The following is a 21,219-nucleotide window of genomic DNA, read 5'->3' as shown; positions in this document are numbered from 1 at the left end:
CGCCGAATTGTTGCGGGTTGCGTTCCGCAGAGGCTTGGCGGATGCGCGGAAAGCCCAGGCAAGACGCCCCCGCCCCGTGGCTTTGCACGCCCCCGGCGCCGCGCTCTTAGCTCTCCCGGTGCTAAGAAAGCGCTGGCCTCTTGCCGGGCGAGTCTTTCGGCCGTCGGATCTCTCCGCGGCCAGGCCCCGGGCCCGTCCCCCCTCCCCCATCCTGGAGAGGGCAGGGCGAGCCAGTTTCGCAGGGCCTCGTTGAGCGGCCTTCAAACAGCCTGAGACCGGTTGGCTCAAGCGCCCGGCTCGGTCGAGTCCCAGGGGAGCTGGGTGGGCTCCCAAGCACAAGCCGTCCAGGCGCCCAGGTGACCATTCAAGGAAATGGGCGCGGAGGGGACTTGGCAGGCCGAGCCTCTCAGCCCTTTAGCGGGGCGGGGCAGGTTCTGTGCAGGCACTTCGGTTTCACTGGAGAGCTGGCTTGTCCCAACAGCAAAGCCCTGCGAGGAATGGTTCCGGCGGAGAGGAAGGGGAACCGGAGACATTTAGAAGCAAAATGCCGGAGGGGGGGGGAGTTGCTGGATTGTGCGCGGGTGTGTTTGAGCTTTGACTTCTCTTCGGCGTGCTTCACGCTGGAGCCTGGAAGAATCCCCAGAAGGCGTCGGTCGAAGAGAGGGCGTCGCGCTTGCTGTTTGTCCTGCGTGTGTCTTTGATGTTGCTCAGTCTTAACGAAGAACTTCCGGTGACTTTCCACGAGATCTAACTGTGCTGTCCCTGCACAAAGAAAACTTACACTTGGCGAACATTTCTCAAGACTTTGTGCGAGAGTGCGCCCTTGGTGAAAAGATGTCCAAGGCGGTGTATGGGGTTTAAACATCACATTTATTTCTCCTGCTCAAGTTAGATTTAGTATTTTCCCCCCACACACACATTAGAAGAAACTTTCCTTTCCAAACATGAGACATTATGGTGCGGCAGAGAGAAGCTTTCTACTTACTAGGATCTTCTAGCTTTATAGCGATGATGGTTAATTTCGACAATAAAAAACGTATTTTGGAAAGGAAGGTTGGTTCAGTGTAAAACTGAAATGCCAGGGGCTAGTAATGGCTCCTATTGACGCCGCTGTTGTTTACCTTTTCAGCTTCGGGGCAAAAAGTTAAACCGGTTTCCTGAGAAGGAGCCACGAGCAGCCTCCGGCCACAACCCTGCTTGAATCGGATACGGGGCTTCGGTAGAATTGCTCCCTGGCCCTCGGCACAGTTCTCAAAAGCCTTTCTTGCATCCAGCGCAGCTAATCCGAGGCACACTGGTTGCTTCTGCTTAATGGGTTTGTGAATCGGGCTCCTAGTTCCAATGAAGAACTAAGGTGGCCTGAGCGCTTGGCTCCAGTCCACAGCAACTCCAGGGCGTCTTCTTCTTCTCTTTCCTGGAAGCCCATGGGCCCATCTCTCTCAGCGCCCTTGGGCTGTGGAGTTCACACACAGGCAACCCTCTCTCTTGGAAACGGCGCCCTTCTCCAAACAAGGCGGGAGGTTTGGCCTGTGCCCTCCAGAGGGGTTCAGATAGCCGAGAGATACCAGAGCTCCTTTCCCCGAAGGGCTCACCCCATCAGCCGTTAGGTATTTCTAGCCCTGCGGAAGGGTGGGGAGGGAGCAAGAATAGGATTCCGGGCTCCAGCAAAGATCTGCCAGGAAACAGCAGTCCAGGATCCTGCGTTGAACTCCAGGAGAGCCGAGAGGAGCAGGCGCAGAATAGACTACTGAGGCTGAGAGCTCCAGTTGGCTCCCAGATGGAAATTGTAAGAATGCCCCCCTCCTCCAAATTCACGTTAGAAATGAAGTCTAATCACTTTTCCTGAGTTGCCCCAAGGAACAGCCGCTTCTCTCGTTGCTGGCAGGATAGATCAATCCTGATGTGGTCCATGGGGTTTACTTCCAAGGAACAGCTAAGGTACAGGATTACTTTGAAGCTTACAGAGTTCCGTAGGATTTACTCCCAAGCACAATAGTAAACGTCCCTTTTACCGAGATTCCTTATTGTAGCTGCGTGTGGGAAGAAGCCATTGCAATCACAAACTACCCTTCCGCGTTAAATCAGAACACTTCACTACAGCAATTGGTCTAATCTAGAAAGTTGATTAAGTGGTTGGGTTGCGAATCGGAGCTCTGCTGGTTCGAATCCCACCACTGCCATGAGCTCAGCGGGTGGCCTTGGGTAAGCCACTCCTCTCAGCCACAGCTCCACAGTTGTATTGTGGGGATGATAATAACACTGACTTGGTTCGCCGCTCTGCCTAGAAGAGTGGTATATAAACGGTATTATTATTATCACCACCACCACCACCTTATCCCTTTCTACCTGTACATTTTTATCGCCCTGTTCCTTCAATGAGCACGGAGTAGCGAGCAGGGTTCTTTCCAAACCCCGAGGGAGGTTTGGCTGAGAGAAAGTCAGTGGCCCAAGACCATGAAGTGTGCAAGGCCAATGGAATTCTCCGTTTTGGACTGTGCTGTAAATCAGCTTCATGGCAGAATCGGGATTTGAACTCGCGACCCCCGGATTCTACTCCCACACTCTAATAATTATACCGCCCCCCCCTCTCCAAGTTTGGATCTAAGACAATCCGCTCTCGGTGGGCCAGGCCAATGGCATTTAGTTCCCACCAGCGGTCAGGCAGTTTCTCCAGTCTAGTATTCTGTTTCCACCTTCCCTTGCGGTTCACCCTCACATCTGGTCTTCTATCTCTGTTCATGGATGGTCCATTTGTTACCGATAAATGAACGAGGTCCAGCGCGAAGATCTTTCTTCTGTCAGTCCTGAACTTCATGACAATTGATTTCATTTAAGAGAGAGGAAGGAAACTTTCCTCTCTCCAACCGCTGTGCACCATCCATAATTCCAGGCATTTGTCTCATGCCCTCGCTTTAGTCTGCTAAGCCTCTAGACGCTTAAGAAGCAGCGAGGTGCCTGTCCCGGAGCTAGGAATACTTTCAAAATGTAAGTTTCGCGCGAATACTGTTCTAGGCTGCAGTTCGCCACAAGGAGGTAGAGTGACCCTGTCTGGGCTAGGATTTGCACGAGGTAAACCCTGACTCCATCTTTTGCTCGACCTCAAGCGAAACATACCGGGAGGGGACAGAAAGAATTAATGCTAATAATTAAGTGGTTTGATCGATGAGGGAAAGCGGTGTAGAAATAGACTAAATACATATATAAAGTTAGTCTCGACCGCCACCCCCTCCATTGATAGCAATCCGGATCAGTTTGCATTGTCTGTAATCCTCCAGCGTTTTAGCGAGAAAGGCGGACTACAAATGAAGTAAACGAACAAAATTTCAATGGGACACCTAGCCCAGTTACTATGCGCGCTTCTTCAAAGTAAGTCCCACAGAGTTCAATGGGATTTGCTCCCCAGTAAGTGTGTCCAGGACTGAAATTTGACAGGCCGGTATGATGCATATTTACTCACCATTGAGATCAGTGGGGCTCATTCACCAGTAAGAGTGCACTGGAGCGCTGCATTAGTTACTACTATTATGGCCACGTAGGTCTGCAACCCTTGTAATAGATACACGGGGCCAAGGTTTCACCGCCATCTCCAGCCAAAGTAACACATCTCATTTGGGCTGTATGGGCTGATTCTCTTACCTGAAGGGAACTCAGACCCTCCCGCAGACTGGCCTGAGGTGGTATTTCGGGTCTGTCAGCCTAGCCATTCCCATTCGGAAAGGCGGTGCCCCTCCCTCCACGCATTCAGAGACCCGTCAGTTGCACTCCAGGCTTTTTAGGGGGTGGCTCATCACCTGATGTCGCCCCCCAGTTTCTCTCGATCTTTATTAAAGCTCAGGTGCGCCTCTTTTGTCTCCTTTGCTTAAACCTGTTGCTTTGTGAAATTGTGAATGAACGCCAGAGAAACTTACAGGCGGTTAGATACCAGGAGAGGTTGTTAGTTCATAGGTGTAGGGAGGGTTTCAGAAATTTTAATTTTCCCTCCTCAAAAGTGAGAGAAAAGGGACCCGAAGTTCGCTGGGAACTAGGAAGCCAAGGAAATGAGAACAAGGAATTTTGTACTCTTGGAGGTTACAGTTGTTAGGAGACCGGGTTTTAGCAAAATTAAACCAAACTGAACTGCTGAGCGTACAAACTGTTTTGAATGCTCTCATATATAGAGATGCCTAGTGGAAAAGGCAATGTTAAATTCCAAGAGGAGAGTTAAACTTATGCATAATGAAGTTAAGTGATGCATAAAAGAATTCAAATGAAAACAAAGAATTGAAAGTGGTTACCTTTGGCTAGATCACGTCCAACACATTTTCTGAAACGAAACCCACTTTTTCTAGGCTTCCTTTTTGGACCCCTTGATTCCAGACTCAATCGGCATCCGCAGGATTCTCTATCTCCTTCAAGCCTGGGCTGTTAAGACTGCAGTCTTATGCACAGTTATCTATGGAACTCCCACCAAATAGGGCTTACTTCCGGTTAATTAGACACATATTTGTACAATGCCACAGTTGTGTTTCCAATACGCAGTGGTGATGGTGATGGTTGGATATCTGTACATAAAATCTTTTTCTAAAATTTAACTCTGTAGTAATTAATTTCATTGGAACTTTAAATAGGCTCTCAGCCAATCCAAACGTTCCTAACAGTTCCAAATGCAAATTAGTTATAGAACTGGAGAGTGCGCAGTACCGCGCGTGTTTTCCCCTACAAACGCTGAAAGCAAATGTAGATCCGCTCCAATTCTACACCAGTAACGCTAAGTTCTACAGACTGCCTGGTAGCGTTGTATATCTAATGATTAGGAGGTGAAGGGAGAAATATCCCTCGAAAAATACAGCAGCATATAAGACCGCGACAGATCGGCTTATTATTATTATTATTATTATTATTATTATTATTATTATTATTATTATTCTTCAACATTAGGGTGCCAAATACTTCCTTAAGTAGCACACAACAGGTACTCCCTACAAAACTCAGGGCAATATATTTGGCCCGAAGAGTGCGTTTCTGGTGTTGGGGCATGTGGGCAAGAAATGCGCTCCCCAGGGCCCGGCGATCTGCAATGAATACAACTGGTTTCAGCCCAAGTGCTTCGGATGAAGCTGTGGCTCTCGAAATCTTATGCTACATGAAAGTTGGTTAGTCTTAAAGGTGCTACTGGACTCTTTACTATCTTGAAATGTATCTGTCTCCCGGCCAATACAAAAGAATCCTGGCGAGTTTTGCTTCGCCGCGATTCCTTATGAAAGGTGGATCCCCCCCCCCCAAAATCCGGCGCAACTATTGCTTGAGTCTCCTCCCTGCCCCCACCTCTTTGCATATCGCAGGTTATTGCTGGTGCATGACTATTATCGGGCCAGGATTTTCCTTCTGTTTACACAGCAATAACGCCATCAAAGGAGACAAAATCACCACTTATCCATTCTGTCATAGTCTAATCCGCCCTGGAGGAAAACAGTATAAATGGGGGGGAGGGGAGCCAAGGAACAAAAGGGAACACTTCAAATGCCGATCTTTTGTTACCAAAAATGCATTCCAGCTCATCAGGGCTGCCCTCAGTCACAAAGTGTCTTCCCTGAACACCCAAATTGTCTACTGGGTGATTTTTAAAAAGCCCTTTGAGGTAGGAAAGCATCGCGACTTTCCCGAGCAACGGCGCCCGGGCTTCACTGAAGAAGTTTGGCGGAAGTTTACGGAGTGTCTCTTCCTCCTCCTCCTCCTTCTGTGAAAAGTTGAATCCAAAGATCAGAGACGAAGGAGAAGAAAGCCTTTTTTCCCTGTTCAGGAAGGGGCTTTACAAATATTCACATGCAACAAAATGTGCTGGAAAATTCCTATTGAGTTCCGCTTGTAAAAAATGTCCATTGGTTTCAACAGGGTTCAAAGCTCTGCCTTTAAATCGTGAAAATTAAGGTTCCGAATCCGAAGCTAATTTTTTCCTTCTAAATGGGGGAGGGGGGCAGTGCTGAGTAAACATGTCTAGGATTAGCCCTGGATCGCGTCCATTATCTTTCATAGGCAATTTGGGGCTGGAGGGAAATGCAGGCTGAGCCCCCCGCCCCCAAAACAGGCTCCTTTCTTAAGTTTGGGAGCCCAGGTGGCCATCGCTGCAACGCTATCAGAATAGGTTGGTGGGTCGGGCAGAAGGTCTGCGGCTCAAATTGCGACAAATGCGACAGGATGATCATTGCGTGATAGCGCGACCCTTTTGCTTGTCAGTATGCCCTTCTGCGTTTCTTCCAAGTAGCTCACTTCCTTATAGAAACTATAGTTTTGGATAGGAATTAAGCTGTTGAACTGATTCTCGCCAGTATATGTGGTCTGAAGTGACAAGGACTGACAATCCTTTATGATTGCCTAAAATCGTTTTCTTTCTATGTACAGACACTTGAGCGGGAAAGAGTGAATCATGCTTATTAATCAGCATTTATATGAGGCTTTAGAGTATTCGAAGCGCTCCCCACACATTAGGGCCCCATTCGAAACAGGTCTGTTCGGAAATAAGTATGTTACTCAGTTGTGCTCACTCCCAGGAAAGTGCCTTGAGGGTTGGAGCTCCAATTGCCTTCCACCGACCCTGTAAGGGAGGTCAGTATCACGAACCGGATCTAGATTATATACATGATGCATCTGACAAAGACAACTGTGGTTCTCGAAAGCTTATGCTGCAGTAAAGTTGGTTAGTCTTAGAGGTGCTACTGGATTTTTTACTATTTTGCTACTACAGACTAACACGCTAACTCCTCTAGATTATACACTGCATTGTTTTCTTGCATCCCTGAAAACAACCGGCGCGATCCAGTGCAGAAGAAGCCGCTTTGGAGCCTCCTCCAGGGAGTTCGGCGCCTGCTGAAAGTCGAGGCGGCGGAGAAACCCTGCGCAGCCTCGATCTTTTCGGCACAACGCTAGACGGGTTAGGTGGTAGAAAGTCGCGAGCCTGGTCGAGAAGTCTCGAAAAACCGCGACTTGCGTCCTGCAGCCCTTGGGTGAGCAGATGCGACGTCACGGAAAGGATGCTCCAAGCTGACGCGTCAGGGTCGCCCTCTGATATAAACGGCGTGATAGAGCCTTCTCTCTCTGCTGTGCTCTTCCGCTTCCCGAACCTTTGCAAGTTGCCTTGGAACTTATATTCAATAGAGTTACTCTCCAGCGGGAAAATGTGCCTTCCAATGACTGTCGGTTCTGCAGGCAAAACCCTAAAGAGCAGATGTCCAAATCAAGCCCTGCCCTTTGCACAGTGAAGGCGGCCGAGGGGCAAAGGATCGACACTTCTGGCTCAGCAGAACTAGTCAGTGGGCCGCTCCCCTTATGGGTGAGGTCAGAGTTGTCAAAAAATATCCCCCTCTATATTCCTGCGGCCACAGTGGGCGGGTATCTGCATTGTCTGGGGAGACCCTCGGCATTTCCACCCGGAGAGATCAGGTCTTAAGTGATGAGAGAGAACTCCCAGTAGACAGCCTGAAATACCAGGTATAGGACAGCTGTGCGTGTGTTCGTGAAGCAACCGATGACAAACTAGTAACACCTTAAAGACCAAGATTTCCAGGGTAGGAGCTTTCCAGAATCAAAGCTCCCCCGGTCAGATATCTGACGAAAGGAGCGCTGACTCTCGAAAGCTCATACCCTGGAAATCTAGTTGGTCTTTTAAGGTGCTACTGGACCCGAGTCTTGCTCCTCTACTACACACCGACTCAGCTACCCACCTGAAACTGATGACAAACTAGTCACCGGTTACAACCAATTCAAGTCAGTGGGAATTGAAAGATGTTAAATTTCTTTGGATTGGGGCCCAAGGGTGTAATCTTGCTCTGATTAAAAACCGATGGAAATTAAGCTGCAGAGAAAGAAATGCCACTCGGATCAAGGAATTTTCTTTTTTAATAACAGGATCAGAGTTCCAAAGCATCACTTTCTGGCAATGTTGGAATTTTTTCCCTCTTGCCTGAACTGCTGGGCCGAATGTGAAAATGCTGACTTGAAGGTGATCATTCCATAAACCAAGGGGATTGAAAGAGTGGGGCGCAGCCAGCGTCTACGCCCTTCCTTGGGAAGAAGTTCTTTGGATTTAAAGGAAGGCATTGCTAGGTGTGCCTGTTGAACAACGAGTCAAGTTAATCTCAAACAGGATGGGTGATGGCGATGGCATTCATTGTACCAAATGAATTGTAATTCTTTGGGTTTCGAAAAAGCGGTGCCCCCTGAACATCAATTGAAGCCACTAGAATCAAACAAACCAGCAGCAATCCTCGAACAATGTATTACTTCATTTATCCGTCGGGTTTTTAAAACCCCAATGGGGATTAAATGTGGCTTCCAGCCTTCTCCTCTCCCCCATTTTATCCTGGCAGGATCTAACCTACCTTGTGAGGTAGGTTATACTGAGAGGGTGTGACTGGCCCAAAGTGACCCAGCAAACTTCCAGGGCAGAGCGGGATTCGAACCTGGGCCTTCCAGATGCGAGTCCCACACTCTACCCACAACATTACTCTGGCTGTCGGCAATTACTCTGAATATATTTTGATGATTTAAATGGGGTTACTTTAGAGTAGCCGGTTTGATTAATGACAGTGCGGGTTCGGTTGCTTTCCTAGCTTACACCAACATAAAGGACATTCTGCTAATTTCAATTCAAAGCAGTTTCCCCTTGAGTTGTTGCTGCTCGGCGTTACTCTTCTGAAATAAATCCCATCGTGCTCAATGAAGTTTACAGGACTGCGGAGTTAAGCGTGCCTAAGCGCGTTAAAAGGAAAGGCTGAACTACGTAGGATCGGGCTACAGTCCTGTGCGTTTACTTGACAGTAAGCGCCATTCAACGCGGCGAGACTTACTCCCAAGTAAATATGTGTGCCTTTGGGTAGTCTTGCCTTCCTTTTAAAGAACAGGTAACCTACTGAAATAATACTACAGTGTCCTGATCCAAGTGATAGCCTGGTGTCTGAAGAGGCCAGTGGGTTTGCAGTGGCAAGCGCCCACTAAGCGTTTATGTCGAAAATTGCTTCTGAATTGGGGAATCTGTGCGGCTAACACGGCCTTCAGCAGCGCTGGACGTGCTTTCCCAAGAAGCCCTTGCTCTTAAGAAGCCAGACGTAAAATGAATCTGCAGATGAATACAATGGCGTGATTTTGCCGATTAATCACACCAAGGCATCCAGCCTTCGGAGGAACCCACAAATGCATACCAAGCGTGTGAAAAACCTGAAGCCAGTCTAGACAAAGAGGTCACCTGGGAGAAGCGATCGCGGGCTGCAAGCACCTAAGGTGAGCGATTGTAGGAATCCATGTTGATTTCCTTTGACAGAGGAAATAGACGTCAAGACGAGTGGAAGAGTTCTCGCACAGCTTTCCAAGACGTGGTTGAGAGGAAGAAGCAGACAAAGGGCCCGGATAAAGGGCTCAAGAGCATCTGCTTGGCATGCCGCAGGGCGCAGGTTCAGTCCCCAGCATCGCCCGTCCAAAGGATCAGGTAGCAGGTAGTGAAAGCCCTCGGCCTGAGCTTCGGGAGAGCTGCTGTGGCCGGACAGAATGGACAGCTGCGAGTCGAAGTCAGGCAGGCCCCGTCGCTTGCATTCGGTGCTGTTTCTGCACGTGTAGCGGGGCTGTGAGCTTTAGCACTGCAGCTCCAGAGGAGCAAGCGAACCGGCGAGATCTCTGGCTGGATTCCTGGCATGTGGATGTCAACGCACTTGACAAACGTTCACTTTCTAAGCACTTGAGCTTTTTTCCTCCACACCTCTTAAGAGCCAAATGTAGCTGCAAGACAGTTCAGGAAGGGAGGAGGAGACGCTGCTGGCATTTCTCGGTGAGTGGCAGCCATTGTTGCCCAATAAGAATATCCTTAGGCCAGCTGCTGAGTCGCTCGCAACCGCGTCTCTCCGGGCTGTGCTGCTGACTAATCGCGTGAGCCTTCAGAACCACTCGTTACAGGAGGAGTCTTTAAGACACCATATGACTCTTCTTCAGTGGTATTATTAGACGAATATCGTGCAGATGAAAAGGGCCCGGGAGGACCAGGCAGTAGTCTTTGGGGGAGGGGAGAATAAAACGAACAGGGTTGGCTTAGTCTTTGCAACAGATCCCCTTGTGCACATGTTTTTGCGCGGCCACTGTAGTTTATAGCTGCAGTGGCCTTTCGAGCCCCCGATGAGCCTTTAAGCTGACGCGCTCAGCGTTAAGTCACTCCCGTCTCGTTACACGTTGCTTGGCGTGAGGCTGAGCCGGGCGCTCCGATGCAGGCGCTTTGCCCCATTTGCGAAAGGTAGCCGCTGGCAGACGCCCAGGCTCCTTGGCCTCGCTGCGCCCCTTCTCTTTGATCCGGACCTGCTTTTCTGGGTGGGGCTGTTTGAATTCCTTTGCCCTGAGAGCTCGTGTTCGCTTTCCTCCACCAGCGCCCGCGGAGTCTTAAGAAGAGGCGTTCTTGCGGGAGACTTCTCTCTGCCCGGTGCGGAGCTCCAGCAGCCTCTTTTATAAACGACCCCGATCCCAGCCTCTGGGGGGGGGGGCGGGGGGCGTTGTAGGCAGCAGGTGGGCCTTTTCAGCGATTTCTGACCCCTATGGAAGCTTGAGTGGTTGCCAACAGCCTGGAGAAAATGTGTCCCTTGGATAGAGGCTTAATGGGACGTCACTTACCTGCATACCTTTAAAGCTTCGGCCGCCCATATCCTCACATCAGGCCTCTGTTCAATGGATTGTTTTTCTCCAGATCGTGGAGAAAAACTATAAGAAATAATGGATAAGAAATAATAAAATAATAGTTGGCCGTTCTCTGTAAATACAAACCTGTCATAATCGTATAGTGAGCCAACACGGTATAGGGGTTAGTGTAGACCTAGCAAGGTGAGGCTAGATGAAGGATCACCAGCCTCTTCCTCCTCAAGCACCAAGGAAAGTTAGCTTGAACGTGTCTCGTGGGTCACCAGCTGAGAAGGTGAGGACATTTTCAATGCCATCCTAAGCAGAATCACTGACCCTTCTGAGCCCCTCCAAGTCAATGGGCTTAAGGGGGAGAGGCTGCTTCGGACTCAGTTTCACTTGGTAGGCCACTGGGATCTGGAACTATATTCCAAACCTCCCTGGGGTGTGAAGCTGAGGCTTTGGAAGTCTCACAACTTCTCTGCTGAAGAGGGTTATTGTTAGAACCAGGAAGTGGCCCATTGGCAGAGCCAAAGATCCCAAATTCAGCGCAATTTCTAAAAAGGATGTGGCCCTTTGTGAGTTGAAGACCTCTGGCTGAGACCCTGCAGAGCTCCTGCCCGTCAGAGCAAACCAGACTGACTTTCATAGACCAATGGTCTGACCCAGTACGGGGTGGCTTCATCCATTTGACTCAAATGAGCTCTCATACACCTGCCCACACACGCTGCTCCAAAGAAGGACAGTGTGTAAATGTAATCAGTAAGTGTCCCCACACCCACAATGGAATAAAGTTGCCAAAGTTGCCGCACCATTAAAAAATCAAATTCTATCACCAATGGAGTTCAAGTCATTTGGCAGGGAGCTTCAGAAGACTTTGGAACCACTATGCATCTGATGAAGAGAGCTGTGGTTCTCGAAAGCTTATGCTACCGTAAAGTTGGTTAGTCTTAAAGGTGTTACTGGGACTCTTTACTATTTTGCTACTGCAGACTAACATGGCTAACTCCTCTGGATCTATGCCACCCTGGCTCTCAACGACCACTATTTTAAAAAGCAGCAGGTGGAGTTCCCTGAGTAATCACCTAGATGGCTTTACATGGGGGGTGAGTACAGGGGCTCCCCAATGCAAGGGCGAGGGCAGCTTGCTAGAGGAAGAAAGTGCAAGGAACATCCTGTGGTTGAAGCCATGTATGTGTCACTGGTGAGAGGCAGCAATGCTGGCCTGCAGAAGGTGAAGAGTCAGCTAAAGGCTGTTGCTGGAGGGAGGAGCAGAGGCTGACACATGGCCCAGGTATGCCAGGAGGGCCTCCCTGAAACACTGCGCTCAGCAGTTTCTGAGGGCAGCAAGTGCATGGCAGAGGCACAAGGTCACAGAGGCCATGGAGGAGTAAATTGCCCTGAGATGATGTGGGTGGGGACAGGGCTAGAAGCCGTCAAGAACATGGCCTGGATCCATTCCGCTGGTACGCACATCAAATCATAAACTTTGTTTGACTTGCTAAGCAGGTGGCAAGACTCAAATCACTTATTCCTAAATAAGTCCTGTTGTATCTATGGGACTACCCTGAGGTGGGGGGAGCTTCTAGCTCAGTCCAAGCAGCTTGAGTTATTGAATAACACCACTTTTTCCAATGTAATTTTATTTTCTATTTCAAGAGAATGAAGTTGTCTCGAGCTGACTGGGGTAACTTTGTAAAATTAAACATGCCATGTTCTGCACAGAAGTTTGTGCGTTTGAGCTCATACCATTGTTTCTGTTATTTTGCTTCCTTTATACCCCACTTTTCTTCCCAATGGAAACCCAAATAAGCTTACAGTTTGGTGTAGTGGTTAAGAGCAGCTGGACTCTAATCTGGAGAACCAGGTTTGATTCCCCACTCCTCTGCTTGGAGCCTGCTGGGTGACCTTGGGTCAGTCACAGCTCTTCCAGAGCTCTCTCAGCCCCACCCACCTCACAGCGTGAGTGTTGTTGTGGGGATAATAATGACATACTTTGTAAACTGCTCTGAGTGGGCATTAAGTTGTTCTGAAGGGTGGTATATAAATCAAAGGTTGTTGTTGTTGTTACATCATTTTCCTCACCTACGTTTCATCCTCACAACAACCCTGCAAGGAAGATTAGGCTGAGTGGGTGTGCCTGGCCCAAGGTCACCCAACCAGCTTCCATGGCAGAGGGGGGATTTGAACCTGGGTCTTCTAGATCCTAGGTCAGCACTCAAACCATGTCGTCACATTAAGCAAGAGTAGCGGCAGCTTATCTCGGGGTGGGCGTGGCATATATTGCATCAGTCAGATTGTTTGAAATTGGGATGCACATACTCTTTTTGAGTGCCTCTGAAACTATCTGCCACGGCTCCCTAATTTTCTTGAGAAGAAATAAAACATTTTGTTGGTCTCTTTGAATGTTCATTATTTGTATCACTTGAAAACTGTAACATAAAGGCTGATTCCGCACACGTTGGATAATGCACTTCCAATCCTCTTTAGAGATCATTTGGAACTGAATTTTTCGTGAGTGAAACAAAAAATCCACTTCCAAATGATTGCTAAAGTGCACTGAAAGTGCATTATCCAACGTGCAGAATCAGCAAAAGTATCTTACGTGTATGAATGGAACATTGTGATTCTAAAAGCACAGTTTTCATATTGCCTCATCAGCGGGGTCTGTTATGAAGCACAGAGAAATACAAGTCTAGATAATCCCAGTGATGTGCTTGCATGTGAGAATAAAAAACATTGGTAGTAGTGGGCTGAAAAATAACATTGCCCAAGCCATCTAGGTGTGGGTCTAGGAAAGTGGAGAATCTGGCACACATCACTCTGTAGTCGATGTTACAACAGAGCAATGACTTGCCATGATATCATGGGATTTTGTTTGTTTATTCACTGTGAATTTAATACAATATCTATCCTACACATTTCCATTCTAAAATGGATCCCCAGTTCCAACTTCAAGATTGCACCTTCCATACAAGTATACAGAGAACTTGAAGATGCCACTGGATTCAAACTGTGCATTTAAGAGTTGCATAAAACAAATGAGACTTTTCTCATCACAGCGTTGTAATAACTGGAGAAGCTGCACCTGGTGGATTGTTCTGTTTTATTCTGTTCTTAAAGGTAGAGAGGTATCCTTGCAGAGTATATCTTTCCACCTCTCAAATGGATTTCTTCTGATGTTAAGATGAAAAGAAAATGAGAAGTCAAAAGTTTTCCCCTGGGTGTGTGTGTGTGTGTGTGTGTGTGTGGAATATATTGTCATCTTCTGTAATTCTGGCTGAAATTGGTAAACTTTGGGTTTATGTAGAATGCCCCAGAACCAAGAATGCAGACAGCATGCAGTGCAAAGTGGCATGTGTGAATGAGCCCTCACAAATGAACAGCTACAGGCAGAGCGTTGATGTAATTGCAAGTGCCAGACTTCTCAATGGAAGCAGTTCACACATTTGACTGTGAGTCACTGAGTGATGAGAAATCCAGGAAATCTGTTGCAGTGAAAATAACGGCAACAAAAATCTGGTGGCACCTTAAAGACTTTCTGTCTGTCTGTCTGTCTGTCTGTCTGTCTGTCTGTCTGTCTTTTTAATTAATTTATACCACACCTTTCTCCTTAATGGGGACCCAAAGTGGCCTCTCATCTCCTCCTTTTTTAACTCACCACACCTTTCTCCTCAATAGGGAGCCAAAATGGCTCCTCATCCCCTCCATTTTTTCCTCACAACAACCCTGTGAGGTAGGTTAGGCTCTGTGCACTACTGTCCCAAGGTCACCCAGTGAGCTTCATGACCCAGAAGGAATTTGAACTTGCTTTCATTCAGATCATAGTCTGACACTTTCAGTGCAATCTTAAGAAGTGTTACTCCAGTCTAAGCCCAATGATTTCAATGGGCTTAGATTAGAGTTACTCTGTTTAGGATTGCACTGTTTGACTTCATAAGCTTTTGAGTGTCAAAGTTCTCTTCTTCGGATACTTTGAAAGCTAGTACCCTGAAAAACTTGTTGGTCTCTAAGGTGCCACTGAACTCCGATCTTGCTGTTCTACTGCAGACCCAAACTACACCAAGCTGTTGTTTGTGCCACAATAGATTTGTTAGATTTTAGTTTGCCTTAAGATTCTGACTTTTTTTCAAACCCAGCATGGTGAGATTATGTAGCAGATTAGATGCTTGCCCAAAGCATCCTGTGAAGGCCATATGACCCAGCACACAACAATAATGTGATCTATTTTTGTAACCTGCACTTCCAGTTAATGTTCCAGTACATAACATTTCTTTTCCTTGTGAAATAATTAACTATATTTCCAGAATGGTAGATGAAAAGCTAGATATCCTCTTGCTTAGAAGCTGAATGAAGACAGAAGGCCAGGCAGAGGGTAGCTCCACTTCGTATGTGTGTGTCTCTTTCTTCGAATTTGTGTCTTCAGCCTGCTAAAGAGTGTTTAGAACAAGGAGGTACAGTCCAATGCCGTCCTTAACCAGCACTTTTGAATAAATCTTGAAATGGTTTCCACTCTGTTTCTTAATGTAAAGTACATGTGGGTTTCGCCATGCAGATACCCAAGGACAGAGTAATGGCAATGCCACTATGTCTATAGAAAATTATAGCTAATGGATGCTTTCAATTTGATATTAGAAGTACGAGCTATTTCCAGTCTTTTTCTGTCTCCATGTTTCAGCTGTTAATGGGGGTAAGAGAATGGGACTGTGTAGCTGCTACTGATTGCATGAAGAAATGAATGTGCTTGCCTTAGAGCTTCTGAGGGGAGGCATTGTTGAGGAGCAAGCCTAGCCTATCAGAGCAGTGCAGATCTCGAAAGGCACAAAATTCTTCTCCTCCAGGGCTCATTTCGAGGGGGAACATGCAGAAACGCAGTTACAGCAGTTCCCCAAAGAGGTCCCATGTCAGGTGGCCCCGCCCACCTGACTCTTGGCCATTTTGGGCCCGTTTCAGCCAGGATTGGGTCCAAAACAGCCAGGATAGGTGATGTCAGGGTGTGTGGCATATGCTAATGAGTTATGCTAATGAGTTCCTACAGCTCTTTTTCTACGAAATGACCCCTGATGACCTCACCTTTTACTGATCACTCTCCAAAGAGGTCAACCAGGGACTGCATTTAGAGGGAAGAGAGCAGGTCACCTACCTCCCCGGTCAGGCACACATAGAGCAAGTGATTGCTGGTGTAACAATTAAATGGGCCTGTCTATTAAATTTGCATGCAAAAGACACAAACCTCCTTGCATCACAATATGTTGACTCTTTGATCTATATTGATAATGTTTCAGGTGAGTAGCTGTGTTGGTCTGCAGCAGAAGAGCAAGATTCGAGTCCAGTAGCACCTTAAAGACCAACAGGATTTCCAAGGTATAAGCTTTCAGGAGTCAAAGGTCTCTTCGACAGATCACTGATAACGTTGTTAGAGGTACACAAAAACATTTGGCCACAACAAACTTAAATATATATATATATATACACTACTTTTCGCCACTGAATCTTGAATATGTTCAAAACTGGGCTTTTGAACTTTGCTGTCAATATTGCCCCACGGCATCTCTATTGCACCTTTCCCATCACTGCTGGATGCTAAAATAGCGCTCCTCCTGATTTATATTTTTAATTTCTCTGCATCTTGCCTATATGTGATCTCCCAGAAGGAAGCTAGGGTAATTGTTTTGCACAGGTGTGGTGCCAGGGTCTGGGATGTCAAAGAATGTTAAGGGCTTGCCTTTTCATGGAAATGATGAGTCTCAGCACTGCGTGTTAGGTGGGAATTCCAGGAGTGACCTGCCAGTCCTAAGAGATAATGCAATGAATAGGCTGGATCCAGGAGAAGAGTCTGTAGCGAGAGTTGGAGGTCTTTCCCTGCTCCCCCTTCCTGTCATTTGTTCCCCAATTTATCTCTGAGGATCAGCAGAGCTTCAATTGCAAAATGTGCCACAGGGTGCAGCTTTACAGCAACAGGAGGAAATCAGGTCCAGTTCCCTAATTCTCCTTTCTCTGCTGATGTGAGCCACAAGTAGAAGAGTGGTTTTGCTTGCACGTTGTCTCTGCCAATCTTCAGAGAGGACTTTTGGGATAAATACCTGGTTGCTTGGAAAGGGGAGAATGGAAAAAGATCCACTTCCTCAACTTCTTCCATGAATCCTTCCACTGGATCCAAAACTATGGACCTTTTGAGGACAACAGATCAGCCCAAGTTTCCAAGTCCATTTTCCTGAGGCATCCCTGGTTCCTGAGTTAATGCTTGCTGAATTTGGCAGAATAACTCAGAGGGTAAAATTAAGCACACATGTCAACCTTTGGAGGGTTGCGTCTTATTGTGTGACTCTCCAGCTGAGGCTTTGTCTGAAAAGCAGTCTTCGGGATTGAGCCATTAATGAAGTGCACTCCGAAGAACAAAGGGCCAAAGGAAAGTGCCTAAGGGGGGGGTCTATGTTTGAATGGGGGGGGCTCACTTTTAAAAAACAGAATAACATTTTTGGAATCAACTTGTAAATAATCATCATTTTGTATAGTCTGAAACATATCAACAGTCTGTGCAATACATAATAAAGATGAGTGTAGACAAATTAATTGTGTGTGTGTGTGTGTGGTTTTATAACAATAGAAAATGTTTTGTTCTCTGTACTTTGAGCACAATTCAGTATTGAGTTAAGCATGTCGAAATAAAAAAAGCTCACACACTTAAATCTTTGTTAGATTGTGGCCAGTATTTATGCATTAAAGATATCCTGAATGCTCATATGACTACTCGAAAGCTTAAGCTCGTGGTTAGAGTGTAAGACTGGAATCTGGGAGACACAGGTTTGAATCTCCCCTCTGCCATGGAAGCCTGCTGGGTGACCTTGGGCCAATCACTGTCTTAGGCCCAGCTACATCAGAGGGTTGTGCTCTGGGGCCCCATGGGAGAGAAAAGCAGGGGCAATCTTAGCCAATGAGCAACAGGGGCAGCTGTCCCAGGCCCCATGGAATTATGGTCCCACCCACCTCGAGAGGAGAAAAGAAGAAAATGAGCAAGTTCCTACTGCTCACCCCCCCCCCCCACACCATGCTGCCTCTCACAGTGAGAACCATTCATGGCCACCTTTTGTGGGGCTTGGGTAGTCACTTCAGCAGTGGTGCCTGCTCCTGTCCACACCTCACTAACCAAATGGGGCTCCTCCAGGTAAATAAGAACCACTAGCCAAAACTAACCCTCACCTGGAGGTTCAAAGGGAAAGTCCCTTGTGATTTTTAGAAATTATTTTGTTCTTTATATATCTCTAAAGTGCATAAGTGCTAATAGTGCTTAGTAAATATATAGTAATATACATTAAACTTCATCTCACTCTACATAAATCTAATAACCTTACCAACCAACTTCATACAGTCTATCCAACAATAAATATTTGTAAATACAATAACTAGATTACAAAAATATTACCACAATAAATAGACAGGCAGCCCAATCCTAACCCCCCAGGCAGCGCCATCGCTTGTGCGCTGGTGTAAATGGGGCGGCACTGCATGGCACCCTATGGACTTTTGCAGGATAGTCCTGCTGGCGCCCGAGTGTGGCAAGGTGAGATACAGTGGCCCATGGGAAGTCCCGCCCACAGTTCCCTTGACAACCCTGCTCATACCAGCCAATGGCCACACCCTCCCCTGACATTCAGGCAAGAGGCAACCAGCGGCATAGCCAATGGGGAGGGCCAGACTGGTTGCTGCAGCTTGCTGTGCCTGCAAATACTCGCTGCTGCTCCCACGACCAAAAGAAAAAGGTATCCCCCCATCCCTGAAAAGTAGGGCCAGATAGTAGGGAGCTGACCTCTGCTGCCTGGAGATCAGTTGTAGTTCTGGGAGATCTCCAGCTACCACCTGGAGACTGGCAGCCCTAAGTAGTCTCCAGGTTCCAGAGAAGCAGGTAGGGGGGGAGGGGGGGCTGTCAATGAGTGACAGGAATGCCCATTGGGAACCACGTGGGAGGCCGGGAGGCTGTTTGGAAACGAGGGGACTGAAAAGTGTGCTAAGACTTGCTGCTGCACAACTTGAACACATCACTGCATCTCTACAAAGCGAGAACGGGGGCTGGACCTTGACAGCCATGTTCCAGTACTGGAGAGATGCTCCCCCCCAGAGTGAACTGACAGACCCTCCCCACGCCAAGTCCATCCCTGCTTCTGCAAACACGTCCCCTGCCCCCTGGCAGCGGCTTTCCACCTGCAGTGACCATCTTCCTGGCTTATCAGATGCCAGCAGCTCAGCCTATCAGAGAATGAAAGTCCTCAGTGCCTCCCCCCCTCCCCCGCCAAGACATTCATGGGCCACAGTTCAATTCCCACCCCCACATTGACGCGAAGAAGGGGGCAGGGAGGCTGGACGGGGTGCCACTTGATACATTTGTGGGGATGTGTGAGTGGGCATGTGTGACAGGGTGTTGAGTGAGGGGCTGATGACAATGTCAGTCAGGCATGCAAACACAGAAGTTTGTTGTTTTTCAACACGTTTTATTAAACTGGAAAAAGTGCCACTGTCCCTCAGTAGCCAACGCATTTTGAGCAGCCCTCATTCTGTGCTCCCAGGGGTGGGGCGGAGATGCTGACTGCCTTGAGATATCACTTCCTGGGCTGGATCTGAATGACCCTTGCAGAGGATGGGGCGGGGGGGCTGAAGCAGACATGCTTGGTTGTTTCCTGGAAAGTTGCGACATGCCTGCAAGGGAAAGACACACATGTGCAGCAAGTAACTCAGCCGAGCCAAAGCCCAAACCAACATCTGAGAAAATGCACATAGTAGAGAGCAGCAGCGGGAGCTCCACAGGTGCAGCTAGCGACCAGCTGATGCAAGACCCTCTGGCAAGGAAGCGCTCTGCCTTGGGGTGATTTTACCTTTAAGGGAGAAAGTGAGCAGGTAGTTACAAACACCAGGTCAAGAGTTTTCTGGGCATCTGCCCCTGGGGCAGGCAGGGGCTGCTGCCACCGTCCTCTCCCCCGCCAAGGCTAGCCAAGGTGAGTTCAGGTGGTGGGGCAGCCAGCACAAAACAGCGAATTGGGTTAGCAACCACCCCATCTCCCTCTTACCTGTAAGTGCTTCCTTGCTCCTTACTGAGATGGAACTTCAGAGTCAGATAACCTGCAAGGAAACTTGAGTGGTTATTGTTAGTCAGACAGTCTGGACTTTGCCCCTCTTCCCTTGAGCGAGAGCAAAGTTCTCCCACATTCTTTGCAAAGTCCCCAAAGTGCACTCAGTGCCTGCCACCATGTGTATCCTCTCTCCCGCCTCGTGTTCTAAGTACCCATGACAGAAAGCAAACGGGCAGAGCTTTCAGCCCTGTGCTAACTTACCTGAGGTCAGGCAGCACGGCCAGATGCTTTGAAGGGTGCATCTGATTTGGTGCGAGGAGGGGGGCTCGTCCACACCGGAAGCGCACTCGGATTGGCCCCCAAGGTAGTTCCCATCCTATGCTCCTTCAGGCCTTGGGGGCGGGGTGGAGTGCTCGGAGAAGGGGCCAAGTTTTCCCCATTCAATGGGCGCCTATGGGCTATGCCTTGTTTTTTCATGGCGTAGCTCTTTTGCACCACTGTGGGCATTCCCACTTCTGGAAGTGCTTAGGAAGCGAACTAACTCTGGTCCCACCCTCCTCCCCACCCCCTCCTACACTGGCTCAGGGCCCTGAGCCACTTTTCCGCCTCCATCCAGCCGTATCTTGCTCCCAGCAGCGCTGGTACGCCTCATGCCAACGCCAGCAGAAAGGCATTTATGCCCACGTAGGAGACAGTTCCACTGGCGCAAGCCTTCGTTCGGTCCCTATTCACTCCCCCCCCCCCTTAGGATTGTGCAGTAAAAATACTTTTATACAAATAGAAGTCCAACTGGTGGAAAGTCCTTTAGCTTCTCCATGAAGAATCCACTTCAATAGGGTAAGACTGGTAAGTATCCATAGTCTTACGTAGCATAGCCTTGTAAATTGTGTCTCTTGTTTGTTTTTTAGGTCATCGTTGTTTCTATGAGTTCCGGATCAAGATGACTACTAGAATCTACTGGAAAGCTGAAGGAGATCACCAGATCCAAATATTACACCTATAAGCCAACAGGTTGGGCTAGCACAGTTTCAAAAATCCACTCCCGTTTCGTATGCAATTTCTTCACAGGCTTCAATACATTGTCAATTACTGCTTCCAAAGACTACAATGATTCACCATCATGTTGGTTTGTACTGACAGACCGAGAGACATTTATTGTTGGATAGACTATCTAAAGTTGGTTGGTAAGGTTATTAGATTTATGTATTGTGAGATGAAGTTTAATGTATATTACTATATATTTGCTAAGCACTATTAGCACTTATGTACTTTAGAGAGAGAGATAAAAAACAAAATAATGTTTAAAAATCACACGTGACTTTCTCTTTGAACCTCCAGGTGAGGTATAGTTTTGGCTAACTGTCCACACCTCAGGCAGCTGGCTGCCAGCGATGGCTCCTATCCACCTTATGGGACAACGGATACCCCTTGTTTGTCCATGGAGGTGGGGCAGTACGAGGGCTCTGGGTGGTGCAGTGATTCTGGTACTCCACCTTGAACTTTTGCCCAGGGACCTAGAATCACTAAGACTTCC

This window comes from Eublepharis macularius, chromosome 7, assembly GCF_028583425.1.
Source record: "Eublepharis macularius isolate TG4126 chromosome 7, MPM_Emac_v1.0, whole genome shotgun sequence".
NCBI lineage: Eukaryota > Metazoa > Chordata > Lepidosauria > Squamata > Eublepharidae > Eublepharis > Eublepharis macularius.
The sequence above is the reverse complement of the archived record's forward strand: the minus strand, read 5'-3'. Positions refer to the sequence as shown.